Here is a 17,959-nt window from a genome sequence, read left to right on the forward strand (position 1 = left end):
AACATTAGTAGTCTCTTGCTTTCTAACGCCTTATCAAAATGATCATTGTGTTTGTATGATTTGCATGATTCTTCCATCTTGTCCTCAATTAATATTGAAGAAAAATATGTCTTGAGTTTCAAGCAAACTTGCCTTTCAAACATGTGTGACTCATCTTCCTTAAACAATTTTAGCTTGGGGTTTAACCTATGTTTGAAACCTTTTTGATTGGAGGTTAACACTCACATCCATTCTTCGTAAATATTTTTCCTCTTTTCTTCAACAATGGCCCAATAGCTTTTGAAGGAATGGCCCAACCATCCATAAGCATAATAAAAATCTAGTAATATGGGCAGAGGGTTAAGTCTCATTATCTCATTCTAGTTGAAACTATTATCATTGTTCTTGAAATCAACCATTGTTATATTGGAAAACATCTCATCTATCTTTAAAAGGTTTTCTCTTGTTCTTTGTTGAATAGGCACCCAAAACTTGGATGTTAAAATCCACGTCTTTGATACTACCTTCAATGAGCCACTCTTTCAAAACCAGGTGGTAGTCCATAACAAAGTATGGAACGATACCTAGGACTTTCATCTTATCTTTTTCACTTTTGAATACTAACAGAGATATGTTCCTTTCCAACTTATACACCTTGAATGGTCCTTCAATGGACCCTTATCTCAGTTGTGAAGTCGAAGAGTCTGGCAGGGCCCCGACCCCTTAAAATGGAAATTTTTTCTTTTAGGCCTCTCTATAATTTATAAAATTTTAAATTAGTAATGATAAAATTGCACTTTGGACTCCCAAAAATGATAAAAATTTGATTTAATCCTTTAAAAATTATAAAGATATAGGCTTTCAAAATGGTGAAATTTTATTTTTATTATCGTAAAAATATACAATTTAATTCCACCCCTTGAAATTTTTTTTAGCTTCGCCCTTGTAACACCCCTCACTTGTCTCGGTCGTCAGACCCGAGTTACGAGATCTACTTCTGTTACTAGAGCATTTCACATTCAAATCTCAACAGTAAATAATTCAATCATCAATTCTTAAAATAAATGCATGCACAACACATTATACCAGCAAAATTGAAACTCAATCGAGCTTACGAAAGCTCTAAAGTTGACTCGAGCATGAATGAGAACCAAATTGCAAATTTTTCAAAATATGAGTATAGTCATCGATATCCAAGTTAGGTGCCGATAACATCTTTAGCTTCGATGTTTCAAAAATCAAGTTAAAATCATGAGTATCGATACTTGGAATAAGGTTTCAATACCCTATTAGGAAGTATCGATACTAAATTTGGTACGATACCGTTTGGGCATTCTGCAATTTTCAAAATTTTGAACACAAGCTAATTCGTATCGATACCTTTATAAAGTATTGATCTTTGGGGTTAAGTATAGATACTTTATATTGGTATCGATACCAAATTGGTATTCTGTCGTTTTAAACTACTATTCCTTTGGTAAAGCACCGATATTTCTATTTATAGTATTGATACTTTTTGCCAGTAGGCCAAAAATCTCATGTTTTGGTACTCTTTCATGCCCAAATCAAAATCAAACATAAATGGTGCCTTAAGCACACTACAACTTGCATAAAACCTATTCTAAAGCATATCGAAAACATCAATTCACCAAATTCAACATAACTCATTTTGGCAATTACATCATCACAATCAAACTTTTACTTAAGCAATTCATACCACTTGAATTATGCATTTATTCCATACATGGAAATTTCATATACCAACCACGCATACCATTGACCATTTACAAGTCAATCAAACCATTGAATATCAAATAAGTATTTTGCTAAACATGTCAACTTATGAAATCATTAACCATTACTCATATAGAGAATTGATCTGTTGTAATTTGATATAACAAATTAGGCTTTCTCATTATATTTATGGAGCTTGTTTTCGAGCAAATTAGTATCTTTTTTTAGTTTGTAGAATTTCGATTTAATAAGTGTAAATGTCTCTTTTTACTTATTTTGAGACCCAAATTGGCCAATTGTGTCATTGGGGGCTGTAACATATGATTGAGTGGATATCGCGAAATCCTACCCTTGAAATATAGTGGGTCTCACATTGGAGGTCGGAATCAAGTAAAAACGTCACCAAATGAAAGGGTATCACGATATCTTACCCTTGGAATCACGATATCCTCGACAGGTCCCAAAGATGAAGACTACCTATAGTGGTATCACGATATCCACTTTAGGTATCATAATACCTATTTGCCAAAGGAGCACCCCATGTCAAGCCTGTCAACGGTATCGCGACATCCTATCATTGGGTATCGTGATACCAACATCATGAGAGGACAAAAAATGATGCCAAGGGTAGTCTTGTTTCAACCGAAGCACCAATAATTAAAGGCTTGTTTAAGGGCATTTTGGGCAAAAAAAGGTTAAAACATTCCTGCTAAAAACTGCCACACCCAGTTCTCTTAAGGATTCGAATTTAAAGAAGAGACGGAGAGTTGATTGAATAAGACAAAAGTTGGCGGGCTCTGCTAGGAAATTTAAAAATTTAAATGGTTAGATTGTAAATAGTTGGATTTCAATTTTGGTTCGGTTACATTTGAATCGCCTAGTCCATTAGTGGGGGAGAAAATGATTAGCGATGGATGGCTACAATGAACTATAGAGACCGTGTAAAATTAGGATATATATATATATATATGTATGTGTGTAAGAAATGAATTCTTCTTAATTAGCTTATAATTTCCTTCTTGTTTCTAACGTCTTCTTCGGTTGCTCCGAAGAAGAAGAGGTTAATAAAGCTCTGCATGAGGCGATAAATGTGAGACTTGAGTCTAGAAAGTAAAGAATCTAAGGAACTTGTAAGCCTTTTTACCTTTTTGTACTCGTGGTTTAGAGGAAGGGAGAGGGCAAGAATTCTTGATGAGTTTCTATAAGCTGGGTTTTAGGATTTAAGGTTTGAATTACTTTGGTTTAATATATAAATGGTTGTCATGCTTAACTGCTAGGACGAAGGAGGCTCTAGCATTTGGACAAACTAAGCAAGGCGAGGAATAAGGACGTAAGGGAATTTTTGTACTCTATTCTTGGCTGATTAAGGATGATTGTTGCTTGAGTAATTTTTGTTTTCATTTGCTTTGAGTTTTGTTTGAAACCTATGATAGTATATGATTTCGGTGTATGAACATGACATACATGTATAAGGTAGTCTAAATTCTTGAAAATATGCAAGTATGTATGTATGATAGAACTGAATATGGTTGTAATATAGTGTGGTGTACTTCTTAAGGTAGTATCATATGGATTGTAATGCATGATTATGTCAGATGAGGAGTATGGAGGGAAGTACATTTACGGGTTAGTTGAAGATAGGAAAAATTGATGTATTGGAGGAATGTGAGGATTGTTATGGGATTCATGGGAGTTTGGGCGACAATGTGGAATGATATCTACTAGCTCGCTAGAACGACATCGTGACAACAGTCTATCAACTCTATGGAGCAACACCATGGCGATGGTTATCGACTGGTCCTTCAGGGCAACACTGTGTAAACAATATATAGGTCCTTCAAGAGGACACCTCAAAAGAGGTTTACTGATTCTTTAGAATCATAGGTGCATGGAACCATATTGTGTAAGACCATAGCTGATAGCAAGGCTATAGCAACATATGAAGTCCGCTAGGACATTGAACCAGGAAGACCGTCAGGACATAAAAGGGGAAGTTTTCGTATAACTAATGCGACGAGTAGTAAGACAGAATGATCGTAGTATGACTAGAAATATGGAGAAATGGGGTAATAAGAGGTCCGCTAAAATGCGATAGTATGAGGAATTGATAAAAGTGTCTTAACGCAGTTATTTGTAAAAAGAATGAGAAATTCCTTTAACATATGAACAAATCTAGTATTTTCCATTAAGAGTCCACCTAAGTTGATGTAGAACCATCATTGCCATAAAAAATATAGAATGAATCATCATAGTTGAAATCCTATTTGGTGGTCGATAAAAAGGGTAGCCAGAAAAGTGGGTAGATTACTAAAGGACCCCGAAGAAGTAAATGTCTCAAAGCTGAAGGATCGATAAAGTCCACCAAGGATTTTCAAAGAAAGAAGGTGTCTGTCAAGACTTTCTGGAATGAGATAGTCCATAGGAGACTAGCAGAAGTAAAAGTTCACCAAGGAAAACTTAAGGAAGAGATAGTCAACGATGAATGTCATCTGACATTGGGAGTATCTTAGTAGAATAGACTTAAATGAGGAAGTCCTATGAGATTATCTAGTAGGTAAGAGTTCATCGAGAAAGTGGGGTGCCAATCCACCATACATGATCCATATCCAAGGCTACCAATAAGGGCGTCAGTAAATGAGTTATCCTTTAAGGAGAGATTCGTACATAAAATAGGTCACAAGAATTACATTGTTGAGAATAAGCAGACAGACTTAGAATTGGGCTCGGTATGGAATAAGGGGATCAAGGTAAGAAGCCAATAGTCATGGCAAGTTATCTGATAGTCTACCAACACTGGTTGTCAATATAGGTATTCATACATATGGTTACTCTATGATGAGTAAAATCAAGAAGGAAAACGTGGAGGTCTGAGCTGACGTAACATGTGTCAAGCCCTATAAAAAGGGTGTTTGGAAAAGTACGGTTATGACTACACTTGTTGACATGTCTGTTGACGATTAGTTCAAGACACGTAAAAGTGTCAGCGACGCCATGTCAAACATGCAATATCTCTTAAGTCATTCAAGGAGTTTAAACTCGGTGCATTAATTCTTATTTACTCGTCAAATTAAGAGTTTTCTATGAGTACTGTTGTATAGAACCTTACTAAGCTCAGAATGCAAGATTAAAGAATTATTCAAAGACCATGAGGGACTGATGCGGTCGTTGAAAGCACCAAAACTATCCTATCCCTTGTAAATAATGAAAAAGAATAGTAAAAGGGAAGTAGGGTCAAATCCTCATAAATTGGATTTGCACAATGTCTTGTTCCGTGAAATCCCAGGCAGAATCTTACCCAAAAAAACCTGCGTTCCTGAAAAAAATAAGAAAATAATAGAATTAAAGGTTTGGATCTGGAAACAAAAAATAAAATAAAAACAGAATTAAGAATATTGAATCGAAAATTCGAGAAATTAAAAATAGAGTTAAGAGAAAGAAAATTCTTATGGGAGATTCTAGCTTCCAGTTGTCTCGTTCCGCCTTGAGTTCAATCCTCAGCTTTAGATGATCCTTCTCAAACTGAATAAGCCAGTTATAGTGGAAGAGGACGCCTACGACCACCAGCTCCAATGATTTAGACTTACAATTTAGTGGAACCTGACTCTAGCCAACAATCGCTTTTGTGGGATCGTCTTATGCTAGATCAGCGCTTCTCAATGGCGAATCCCACACCATTTTGTCTCTTGGGCTCGCCAACCTCTGACGCAAAAAGCTAACGAACCGACTGTGCAACCTTTCCAAAACATACAAAGCGGCTGCCTTTGCATACGTTGAAAAGTTTACTTCTTAAGGGACATGGACGAAAGTGTCAGCCCCGTAGTATGGAGAAACGATGAATACTCAATGAGGAGGCTAAGTACGGACTCTAAGCCTCAAGAACCCTTTTTGGGAAATATCGACAACTTTCGGCTAAATGAGTTTAGTGGCTCATGGTTGTGGCAGAAAAGAAAATAAATAAAATAAAAATAGAGATTTTATTGAAAGGAAATATGAGAAGAACAAAAGCCTAAACTTTTGGGGAGAGAGTGTTTACAGCAAAAAAAAGATAGATCACTTTTGAGTTACTTCACCGCTTAAACTCCCAAAAGATAAATACTTTTAATTGGAGATAGTCTAATCCTACTTAAACTCTCAAAAGATAAATACATTTAATTGAAGATAAATAAAGATAAATAAAATAAAATCCTAAAATTAGATAATCCTTAATAATTATCTTAATATTAATTATCCTAATATAATTAAAATAGAGTTTGATAGAATAAAATCTCTTTTTTTTTTCATTTCAACACTTGTGTCCTCCATGCTTGCACTTTTGGCACAAACTTTTCTTTGTGTCGCACATTGGCCCATTTTATCTCTAAATTCACACTTTTGGCCCTCAATTTTGCTTTTGCCTAAAATTTAGTTCCTATGAGATAAAAGATCATAAATAGCTCAAATTAGCAGGATCATACCCAAAATAAATACATAATTAATACATAAAAATACGTTATTCTAGAGTGTAATCAAAGTCTCCCTACTTAGCCCATGCTTGCCCTCAAGTATGGTTCCTATCTACTGTGAAAGTTAGATTCTGCCATAAAAGAAATACCATTCCAAAGTTTTATAAAAATCAGTAAAAATGCATATGAAAAATAAAGAGAACCCTAAGCTTGTTTTAAGTAAAACAGAAAAAGTTTTCCAATTAATACACACAAAAATTAGAATCGACTTGAATTATTTAATGAAAATTAGGTAAATTACCAAACCTACCAAGACACCCTATTTGTTTCCTCCTTTAGTCCCCAAATTATATTCTTTTTCTTTTTCTTTTTTTTTGTTTATTTTGATTTATATTTATATTTTTTATACTTTAGGAATATACTGAACGTTTTGACGCGAACAGAGATGACAGCCAAGCACCCCACCCCGGTTACTCGGCCCAGCAGACTCCTAATTATAATTTTTCCTTAAGAACACATTGAACCTTTTGACGCAAAGAGAGATAACAGCCAAGTACCTCACCCCGGTTACTCAGCCCAACATGTTCTTAAAAATTAATTCTGGTTAGCGGAGTTTTACCTAACACGTCACACAACCTTTTGACGCGAAATAGGATGACAACCCAAGCACCCTACCCCGGTTACTCAGTCAGTCACATTTTTAAGCTGCACTCATAACCACGGAAACATTAAACGACATTTTATTAATAACTTTTTTTATGAGGACTTTAGAGAAAAATAATCAAGTGTGAAAAATAAGTTTCAGTAATTACCTTAATAGTCATGAACATATTTTAGCATGCAAACATATTAAGTGTCCAATTTGTATTAAACTTGATCAATTTTACGAAAAGCAAGATAAATTTAACTCTATGAATCACAATTATTTTTAGCCTAATAGGAATAAAACAGTGGAGATGGCATCAATTATGGAAAATCCATAATTTTCTCAGAAAACAAGAATCATGCTTGTAGGACAAATAATAGGCAATTCTTGGTAAAAATCTTGGGCATGAAAAGAGGCAGGAGATTATAAATAAATATGGACAAAATGAAGCCTCAAGCAGTAACACCAACCAAAAATAATCACAGCAATAGCAACAACAACCAAAATCACAACAGAAAATTACAGTAATAATGAAGAGTACCTCCCCCTACTGAAAGCACATTGTCCTCAATGTGGACGAAAAGAAATAAATAGGTAGAAAAGTTTAGAAAAACTCCCCGTGTTGTTACTGTCGATCGTACATGATGGCAATGAGCTCGGTCAGTTGCTGGCCAAAGGTTTCAAGTCGGGCCTCAATGCACTCTAAGCGTTGCTCAACGGTTTTTTCGCATTTTCGCTCTATTTTATCTAGGCAAAAGAAGAAAAAGTTATTAATATCCAAATAAGTAATAAATAATAAAATAAAGTAAAGAAAAGAAAATAAATAAATAAAAATTGGGTTACCTCCCAACAAGCGCTTGTTTAACGCCGTTAGCTCGACGCTGTTATTGGTTCTATGGTGGTTCCAAATGGATTTTCTCAACCGTGTGGGCTTGAAAATTCTCATAAAATAGCTTCAACCGCTGGCCATTGACTACGAACTGCTTTCCAGATTCTTCACTCTCTATTTCAATCGCTCCATGTGTGAACACTTCAGTTACAATAAAAGGTCATTGCCATCGTGATCGAAGCTTACCTGGGAATAACTTTAACACGGAGTTATAAAGTAAAACTTTTTGTCCTACCGAAAAATGCTTCTGAGCTTTTCTCTTATCGAGAAACAACTTTGTCTTGTCTTTATAAATGTGAGCATTCTCGTAGGCATCATTGTGAATTTCTTCTAACTATTGAATGTCTAATTTCCTTGCCTTTCCTGTGGGTTCAAACTCCATGTTACATTGTCGAACGACCCAATAGGCTTTATATTCCAATTCAACCGGAAAGTGGCAAGCTTTGCCAAAAACAAGTCGATACGGGGTCATACCAATCGGTCCCTTATACGCAGTCCGATAGGCCCTTATACCAATCGGTCCCTTATCCTTTCAGTTAGGACGAACTGTTTTGCCCAAAATAGTCTTGATTTCCCTGTTCGAGTCCTTGGCTTGACTGTTCGTTTGGGGATGGTAAGTTGTAGCTATACGGTGGTGGACTCCGTATTTTGCCAACAGTGCCTCTATGACCTTATTGCAAAAATGGGTACCACGATCACTGATTAGGGTTCAAAGTGTGCCAAACCTAGAAAAAAATTGTTCACTTTAGAAACTCCACAACAGTTTTGGCATTATCATTGTGAGTAGACTTTGCTTCTATTCACTTAGAAACATAGTTTACTACAAAAATTATATATACATTGCTAAATGAAGAAATAAATGGGCTCATGAAATCGATGCCCCTTACATCAAAGATTTCGCATACATGAATCGGGGAAAGGGGAATTTGATTTTGTTTAGTGATGTTGCCTGTATGTTGGCACCTATCGCAAGACTTACAGACGTTATATGCGTCTCAAAAAATTGTGGGCTAATATAGCCCACATTCTAACACCTTATGAGCCGTCCAGTTAGGGCCAAAGTGACATCCGCAAGCTTCAGCATGACAAAAATTAAGGATAGAAGTTACTTCAGTTTCTGGAACACATCTTTGTATTATCTGGTCAGAACGGTGTTTCCACAAGTGTGGTTCATCCCAAATGTAATATCGAGCATCGCGTCTAAGCTTGTCCCTCACGGAACGTGCTAACTCAGTGGGTAACGATCCTGTAGCTATAAAGTTTACTATATCTGCATACCATGGGAGACGTGCTTCGGTCGAGAATAGGCTCTCATCAGTGAAATCTTCCTTAATAGGGATGTCATCAAAAGGTACTTTTATTCTGCTTAAGTGGTCAACCACTAAATTTTCGCATCCCTTTTTGTCTCGAATCTCGATGTTAAATTCTTGGAGCAACAAAATCCACCTAATGAGCCTCGGTTTTGCTTCCTTCTTAGCGATCAAGTACCTGAGGGTTGCATGATCAGAAAAAATAATTACTTTAGATCCCAATAAATAAGGTGGAAATTTATCTAAAGCAAATACAACTACTAAGAGTTTTTTTCCGTAGTGGTGTAGTTGCTCTACGCAACATTTAGGATTTTCGAGGCATAACATATGACATGTGGTTATTTGTCTATCCTTTGCCCTAACACGGCTCCTACACTTCTCTCACTGGAATCACACATGATTTCAAATGGGTATTTTAAATCTAGCAGTTGCACTATAGGAGTGGAGACTAACTTTTGCTTGAGTGTATCAAATGCCTCCTTACATTTTGGGCGAAACTCAAATTTCTTATCCTTCTGCAATAACTCATACAGTGATTCAGCTACCTTTGAGAAGTTCTTTATGAAACGCCTGTAGAACCCTACATGGCCAAGAAAAGAACAAGTTTCCCTCACAGTGGAGGGATAAGGCAAAGAATTTATAATATCAATTTTGGCCTTATCGACCTCAATTCCTTTAGATGAAATAACATGACCCAGAATTAAACCATTATCTACCATAAAATGACACTTTTCATAATTTAAGACAAGATTAAATTCTATGCACCTCCTTAAAATTATCGTTAGGTTTTTAAGGCATTCATCAAAACAATTCCCATATACAGTAAAATCATCTAAAAAAATTCGATAATTTTTTCCACATATTCGAAAAATATACTCATCATGCATCTCTGGAAGGTGGCCGGCGCATTACAAAGACCAAATGACATCCTTCTGTACGTAAATATACCGAATGGGCATGTAAAAGTGGTCTTTTCCTGGTCTTCCGGTGCAACTGGAGTTTGAAGGAAACCTGAGTATCCATCAAGACAACAAAAGTGAGTTTTTCCGGCTAATCTTTCAAGCATTTGATCTATAAAAGAAATAAGGAAATGATCCTTTCTAGTGTATGAGTTCAACTTCCTGTAATCAATGCTGACACGCCACCTATTTTGTACTCGGGTAGGTATCAAGTCACCTTCAGCATTTTTCTTTACTGTCACGCCCATTTTCTTGGGCATGACTTGTACTGGACTTACCCACCTACTGTCAGAAATAGGGTAAATCACGTCAGCGTCCAGAAGCTTGATTATTTCTTTTTTTACTACCTCCATCATATTTGAATTTAGTCGTCTTTGTGCCTCTCGCCTCGATTTCGTGTCTTCCTCCTAGTAAATCCTGTGTGTGCACGTCAAAAGGCTTATCCTTTTTAAATCTGTAATGGTTTAGCCAATCGCCTCCTTATGACTTTTTAGTACATGAACCAAACTTTCCTCTTCATGTGTGGAGAGTCTATTGGAGATTATGACTGGTAGGGTATTACCTTTCCCCAAAAATGCATATTTTAGATGCTCAGAAAGTGGTTTCAACTCCAACTCTGGTGCCTGTATAACAGAAGTTAACAGTTTAGTATTTGGAGATAATTACTCATTAACAAATTCAAATTCATCAAGTTCAGAATTATCTCTATAAATTGACTCAAAATTCTCTTCCACCAAAGAGTCATTATGTCGATACGATTTACGCTCAAGATTTCACTTGGATGGCTAATGGCGTCGTAGACATTGAACTTTACGATCTCTTCATCAAACTCCATCGTGAGAGTTCCACTTCAAACATCAATTTTAGTACTAGCCTTACTAAGGAACGGTCGACCCAGTAGGAGATCTGAAGATCCAAGAGTGCTATCCTCCTCCATTTTGATCACATAAAAATCTGCAGGGAAAATAAGCTTGTTAACTTTTACCAGAACATCCTCAAAGACTCCTTCTGGATGCACAACAGACCTATCCGCCAATTTAATGATAACACTTGTTTTTGTCAAAAAACTCTCTTTAAGTGATTCATAAATAGAATACGACATTACATTTATAGAAGCCCTTAGATCACACATAGCCTTCTTAATTTCCAGATGGCCTATTTTTCATGGTATTGCAAACATGCCCCTATCCTTACATTTTACCGGCATTTTCCGCTGTAACACTGCAGATATATTCTCACCAACATTCACCCTTTCATTACCTGTTAATTTTCGCTTGTTGGTGCAAAGCTCTTTAAGAAATTTAGCATACCGTGGTATTTTCTTGATGGCGTCCAACAATGGAATGTTGATCTCGACATTCCTAAATGTTTCGAGGATTTCCTTGTCCTCTTTACCTCTTCGACACTGGTTGAATTGTTCTGGAAATAGAGGTTGAATTTTAGGCAATAGAGGCTTCGGTCGGACCTGTTCGTCTTTTTCGAGTTTTTCCTAGGCGATTTCTCGACCAAGACTCCTGTTAGGAATCGGCTCCAGTACCTTTCCGCTTCGTAACGTCACTGCATTCGTATTTTGTCTAGGTTTTAATTCTATTTGTGACGGCAGCTTCCCTTGAGAGGTCAATTTCTCGATCGATATGGTTAACTCTTTGATGGACGCCTCAATTTTCTGTTGAAAATCCTTCGTCTCTTTTTGGAAATTAAGAGTTTGCTGTTGGATTTGCTATTGAAAATCAAGAACATTAGCTGCTAACTTATTGACCATGGTTTCTAGAAAATTACCTGAACGTTGCGGCTGTTGCGGAAACCAATTTTGGTATGACTGGTTATTTCGTGGGTTGGCCCCATAACTTAAATTAGGATGGTCCCTCCACCCTGGGTTGTAGGTATTAGCGTAGGGGTCGTATTGCCTTTGTGGCGGCCCAGGGAAATTTCCCACAGCATCCAGATGGACCATGGTATCATCATACAAGCTAGGACATGCATCAGTTGCATGATCATGTGCAGCACATATTCCACATAATCTGGCTATCTTCGCTTTTTCTACAATAAGAGAGTTCATCATATTAGTAAGTCTATCAACTTTATCCTTTAAGGATGAATTAATTAGCTGGTGAACCCTTCTAGGGGGTTCAGTATTAGCTCGAAACTGCTGAGAATTTGCAACCATCGTGGAGATCAAGTCTCTTGCTTGTTGGGGAGTCATGTTGACCAATGCTCCTCCGCTAGCAGCATCTACCATATTCATCTTCATAGGCTTCAAACATTCGTAAAAGTATTGGATGAGAGATTGCTTCATTATACCATGTTGTGGGCAGCTTGCACACAACTTTTTAAACCGCTCCCAATAATCGTAAAGGGACTCAGCTTCTTTTTGCCTTATTCCAACGATCTCTCTTCTTAGTTCAGCTGCTCGAGACGCTGGAAAAAACCTGTTCAGAAACAAACGAGATAAATCAGCCCAAGTTGTAATAAATTCAGGGGTTAAATAAAATACTCATTCTTTAGTGGAATCTGCTAGGGAGAAAGGGAAAGCACACAATTTAATCTGATCCTCAGTTACCCCCTTAGGTTTCATGCTAAGACAAACCATATAAAATTCTTTCAGATGCTTGTGGGGATTTTCATTTTGAAACCCACGAAAATTTGGCAGTAACTGGATTAAACCTGACTTCAACTCAAAATCGGTATCCACAGTAGGATACGCGATGCACAATGGCGGTTGTTCTATCAAAGCTTCGACCAGTTGCCGAATCGTTTGAGCCATTGGTTGGTGTGCTAGATTCGGGTTTTCGTTAACCTTAGCATTAAGCACTTTTCTGGTGAGTCGACTTCTACTTTTTCGCTTTCAAGTGTTCGAGTAGGGTTTTCGTTAACCCTAGACTCAGCTTCGTCGTCGACTTCAATTTTTGGCGGTGGATTACTTTGAGTTCCAACCACCGCTGATTGCTTTTTTCGTAACTTTGTCTCCTTGCGATTGGCTCTAACAGTCATCTTAATTTCTGAATCGAACGCAAGAGTACCTGGAGCAGATTTGGTCATAAGAAACAAAAAACAAGATTAGTACGTTGCCAGTCCCCGACAATGGCGCCAAAATTTGATGTAGTCGTTGAAAGCACCAAAAAATATCCTATCTCTAATAAATAATGAAAAAGAATAGTAAAAGGGAAGTAGGGTCAAATCCTCAGGGACTAGATTTGCACAATGTCTTGTCCCGTGAAATCCCAGGCAGAATCTTGCCCAAGAAAACCTGCATTCTTGAAAAAAAATAACAAAATAACAGAATTAAAGGTTTGAATCTGGAAACAAAAAAAAATAAAAACAGAATTAAGAATATTGAATCAAAAATTTGAGAAATTAAAAATAGAGTTAAGAGAAAGAAAATTCTTATGGGAGATTCCAACCTCCAGTTGTCTTGTTCCGCCTTGGGTTTAATCCCCGGCTTTTAGATGATCCTTCCCAAACTGAATAAGCCAGTTATAGTGGAAGAGGACGCCTACGACCACCAACTCCAAGGATTTAGACTTATGATTTAGTGGAACCTGACTCTAGCCAACAATCGCTTCTGTGGGATTGTCTTATGCTAGATCAGCGCTTCTCAATGACGAATCCTAACGAACCGACTGTGCAACTTTCCCAAAACATACAAAGTGGCCGCCTTTACATATGTTGAAAATTTTACTTCTTAAGGGACATGGACAGAAGCGTCAGCCCCATAGTGCGGAGAAACGATGAATACTCAGCGAGGAGGCTAAGTACGGACTCTAAGCCTCAAGAACCCTTTTTGGGGAATATCGACAACTTTCGACTAGATGGGTTTAGTGGCTCATGGTTGTGGTGGAAAAGAAAATAAATAAAATAAAAATAGAGATTTTATTGGAAGGAAATATGAGAAGAACAAAAGCCTAGACTTTTGGGGAGAGAGTGGTTACAGCAAAAAAAAAAGATAGATCTCTTTTGAGTTACTTCACCCCTTAAACTCCCAAAAGATAAATACATTTAATTGGAGATAGTCTAATCCTACTTAAACCCTCAAAAGATAAATACATTTAGTTGAAGATAAATAAAGATAAATAAAATAAAATCCTAAAATTAGATAATCCTTAATAATTATCTTAATATTAATTATCCTAATATAATTAAAATAGAGTTTGATAGAATACAATCTCTTCTTTTTGCATTTCAACCCTTGTGTCCTCCATGCTTGCACTTTTGGCACCGACTTTTCTTTGTGTCGCACATTGGCCTATTTTATCTCTAAATTTACACTTTTGGCCCTTAATTTTGCTTTTACCTCAAATTTAGTCCCTATGAGATTAAAGATCATAAATAGCTTAAATTAACAAGATCATACTTAGAATAAATACATAATTAATACATAAAAATATGTTATTCTAGAGTGTTATCAGGGACCAAGCCAGACACCCCAAGTCCACGCAAATGGCACTGTAGCTGTATCATGTATATAGAGGGGCGCCCTTAAAGGCTATGCGTTGGACTTTAAGTTCCAAGTCATTGTAATTTTAAATATACAAGTCCAAAGAGGCAAAATAATTGTAAGAATTCTAATAATTGTATAATAGGGAAATTAAATTGAAGTTTTAATGTCAGGAAAAGGTTATCATTTAAAAAGTTAAAATAAAGTTGCATGGATTACATTGGGCTTGAAAATTCGCATGGTTTAAATTGTAATTAAATTATGTTAGGAAGTCTGTTAAGTAATACGATTTAGTTGTGACATTGGTACCTGGACCCGACGATCGGGTTGGGTATAGGGTGTTACAAAAACAACCAAATTTGCCTGAGGAGAGAGATGAGACATACTTAGGCTTAGTTTTTGATGGTGTTCTCTTATGATTTCTTTAGTTTTCTCTACAATTTTCTAGGGTTTCTTATTTTTCATCTTACTCCATAGTTGTAGAGTTTATTTTTTTTGCATTTTTTTCTTATTGTTCTTGTTGTTCTTATAGTTTGTTAAATTAGTTAACATTGTAGCTTAGGTTTATTTGCACCTTTAGTCATTTTTTTTCTTGTAATGACATTTCAACCTTTTAGTTTAATGTATTTCAATTTCTTATAGTTCAATCTATTAAAGACTTTACCTTTTTATGTTTCTTAGCTTTCATTTCACCATTGAATGCTCATATTTATTTTTCTTTCAAGTTTTATAGCTTAAAAATCCAATTTTTCATCTTTTTCTCAAGTTTTATGTTAATGGCTGCAATGGTTTCTTCTTTCATATTTATTAGCCTAGTTTTTAATATGGATAAGTAAATTATAAATGGATTGGATGATGTAAATGTGGATAAACTGGATTTTGGATGAGAGACTAAATTGTAATAAATTGGACTTATTTGAATGACACTAAAAACTTACGATTGACGTCCTTAAGGGAAAATATAAGCAAGGAGGCCGAAAGGTAATCTTGTTGAGCACCAATTCGTTAGTCTCGGGTTAGCTGGTGAGATTGAGAGATAAACAAATTTAACTTGTCTAATTTGGTAAAATTGAGATCGAGAGGTAAAATGAAACCATTTTAGGAGTTTAAACAATATAGATCCTTAATTTGAGGATTGGTGAATCACATCGAATCAATCAACCACCGTTTGTTATTATCTACTACTTTCATAACTTTGCATGTCTTACAATTTAGTCCTTGGTAGCTAGCTCATAATTTAGTATAATTGTTATTGACTTTATGGTTTGTTGTATTATAATGTATAACGACTAATTGGTTAGACTCCATATTTTTCATGCTTGTTAGTGAAAATTATTCAACGTCGACTCTCTTGGGTTTAATCCTTAGAGTACTCTTATACTTCATTGTACAATTATATTACAACTGACTTATCAAACTTGCAAACACCGCACGTAATATTTTATTCAATTGTTATCTTTATTTTTTGATTTCTTTACCCCGCTAATGAGGGCGAGGTAGAGGCGGTCAAGAATGCCATTTACTATCAACAAGTATTCAAGCATCATCATTATCTTAATGATTCATATGCTTCAACTAAAGCCTAACATATTGTCATCATTCACACTTGAGTTCATAATATATATAACCATTCGAAGTTAAGCCATAATTGAAATTCAAAAACACCATCATTCAAAGTAAATACACATGAACATAACATTGCCTATATACATACCACATAACCGTAGTCAAAACATTTAAAGATCTACTGAGTCAGAAGTTGGATAGTATGAGCTCCAAGGTGATCTAATCGACACATTCCACAAAATGACCTCTACAAAAAAAAAAGGAAACAAAGTAAGCATTATGAATGCTTAGTAAGTTCATTGGTATTTAAGCGGTAACTTACCTCAATTCATAACTAAACACATCAAAATAACTATGTTAACCCAATTTCCTGTTATAACATTTCACAATAACAAGATGAGCTCATCAGACATTCGAAACATGTAACATTAGACATTTACATGCTATTTCGATTTAGTACTTTTCAAGAGAGTAAGCAATTATATATCATTAACATTAATTCATCATCGTATAAATATATCATAAATGATTAAATATTAACAATTAGTCATTTTCCCTTTTCTTTAACTGTTTAACCTGAGGTAATAAATCAGACAGATATAGATACGCAGGTAACTACATTGCACTAGGTTGCTTGTCAAAGTAACTACACCACACCAGGGCACAAAATTGCAAGGTCCGTAGGCACCCATATCATATAATAGTACATCTCTCCACCACACCAAAGTCTCTGTAGAGACATAATTCGGTAACCAGCAACAAAAGTAGGTTTTTCGGTATAATCAATGATTTCTTTATACATCAAAATACTTTATATCATTTCTTTTACAATCTCGTATAGAGCAAAAATAGCCCTATTGGCATGCCAATTGTATCCAATCCTTTCTTACATTCATCCAAGTACATTTAACACATTAGATCAATTCTTTACAATTTAGCTCATTTCTAATCTTTTTTGTATCAATTTGCATACAATTCAAAATACATTCACAAAATATAAATTCACAATTCAACACAATTATTATATTTACCATCATAACTTACCATCATAACTTACCATACAAACTTACCTGACCAAACCAACAATAAGTGTGATGTCGGGGACTAATCCATAATTTTCCTTTTTCCTCGATTAATTTCCAGTTGATTCAAATATTGATCTATATGGTAATTCATTACAAATTATCAGTTTAAAACACCTTATATGATAATTTAATTAAACTTTTCACAAATTCCCTAAAGTTTTGTATTTTATTCAATTTAGTTCTTAAAATCGAAACAATCATATCTTTCATATTCAAGCATCATTTTTTAATTTGATTTCAATCATATCCTTTTACAACCCTCAAATATCTATAATTACATAAATTTAACATAAATTACAAATTGTTTACAATTTGATCAATATGTCCAAAACTAACAACTTTCACTTTACAAATTAGTCATTTTTCATAACTAAGCTTAAAATCTATCAATTTAGTATCAAAAGCTTCAAAATGAAACAATGAAAAATTTTAAATCTTTAACAATTCTGCGAAATAGCACCAGGATTAGCTAAATCAAGCTACAACGATCTCAAAAACATAAATTTTACGAAAAATAGACTTCAAAATTACTTACATGCAAGGGCCAAATATTATGGAATTTTTGAAGCTCTCTTTTCTTCCTTCAATGGTGATTTTCGGTGGAGAAGATGAGAATGAAACTCTCGCTTTCTTTCCACTTTTGTTTCTTTTAATTAATGTTTTGATTTCATTATTTTTCTTTCCACTTTTGTTTCTTTTAATTAATGTTTTGATTTCATTATTTTAACTTTAATTATTTTTTTAATAAAACAGTGCTAAAATCATGCTCTAACCGTCCATGCTATTATATTATGGTCTAATTGCCATTTAAACCTTGAACAATTTCTATTTAAGCCTTTTAACTAATAAAAATCAATAGCGATTAATTTTTAGGCTTTTACGATTTAGTCCTTGTACCTTAATTACTTACCGTT

The 17,959-nt window shown here is 35.2% G+C and overlaps 1 long non-coding RNA gene and 1 other non-coding gene across 2 annotated transcripts; one reads left to right on the forward strand and one right to left on the reverse strand.

Annotated features, from left to right (window-relative positions):
• Window positions 1-12,256: 12,256 nt before the first annotated feature.
• LOC121222909 (small nucleolar RNA R71) lies at window positions 12,257-12,363 on the forward strand. Its single transcript, XR_005920279.1, has one exon. It is a non-coding gene; the product is annotated as a small nucleolar RNA R71 (small nucleolar RNA).
• A 3,580-nt stretch (window positions 12,364-15,943) lies between these two features.
• On the reverse strand, window positions 15,944-17,730 carry LOC121222381 (uncharacterized). Its single transcript, XR_005919646.1, has 2 exons — window positions 17,581-17,730; window positions 15,944-17,120 (listed from the first exon to the last, which is right to left on the reverse strand). It is a non-coding gene; the product is annotated as an uncharacterized lncRNA (long non-coding RNA).
• Between the last annotated feature and the right edge of the window lie 229 nt (window positions 17,731-17,959).

Source organism: Gossypium hirsutum, chromosome D10, assembly GCF_007990345.1.
Source record: "Gossypium hirsutum isolate 1008001.06 chromosome D10, Gossypium_hirsutum_v2.1, whole genome shotgun sequence".
NCBI classification, from domain to species: domain Eukaryota; kingdom Viridiplantae; phylum Streptophyta; class Magnoliopsida; order Malvales; family Malvaceae; genus Gossypium; species Gossypium hirsutum.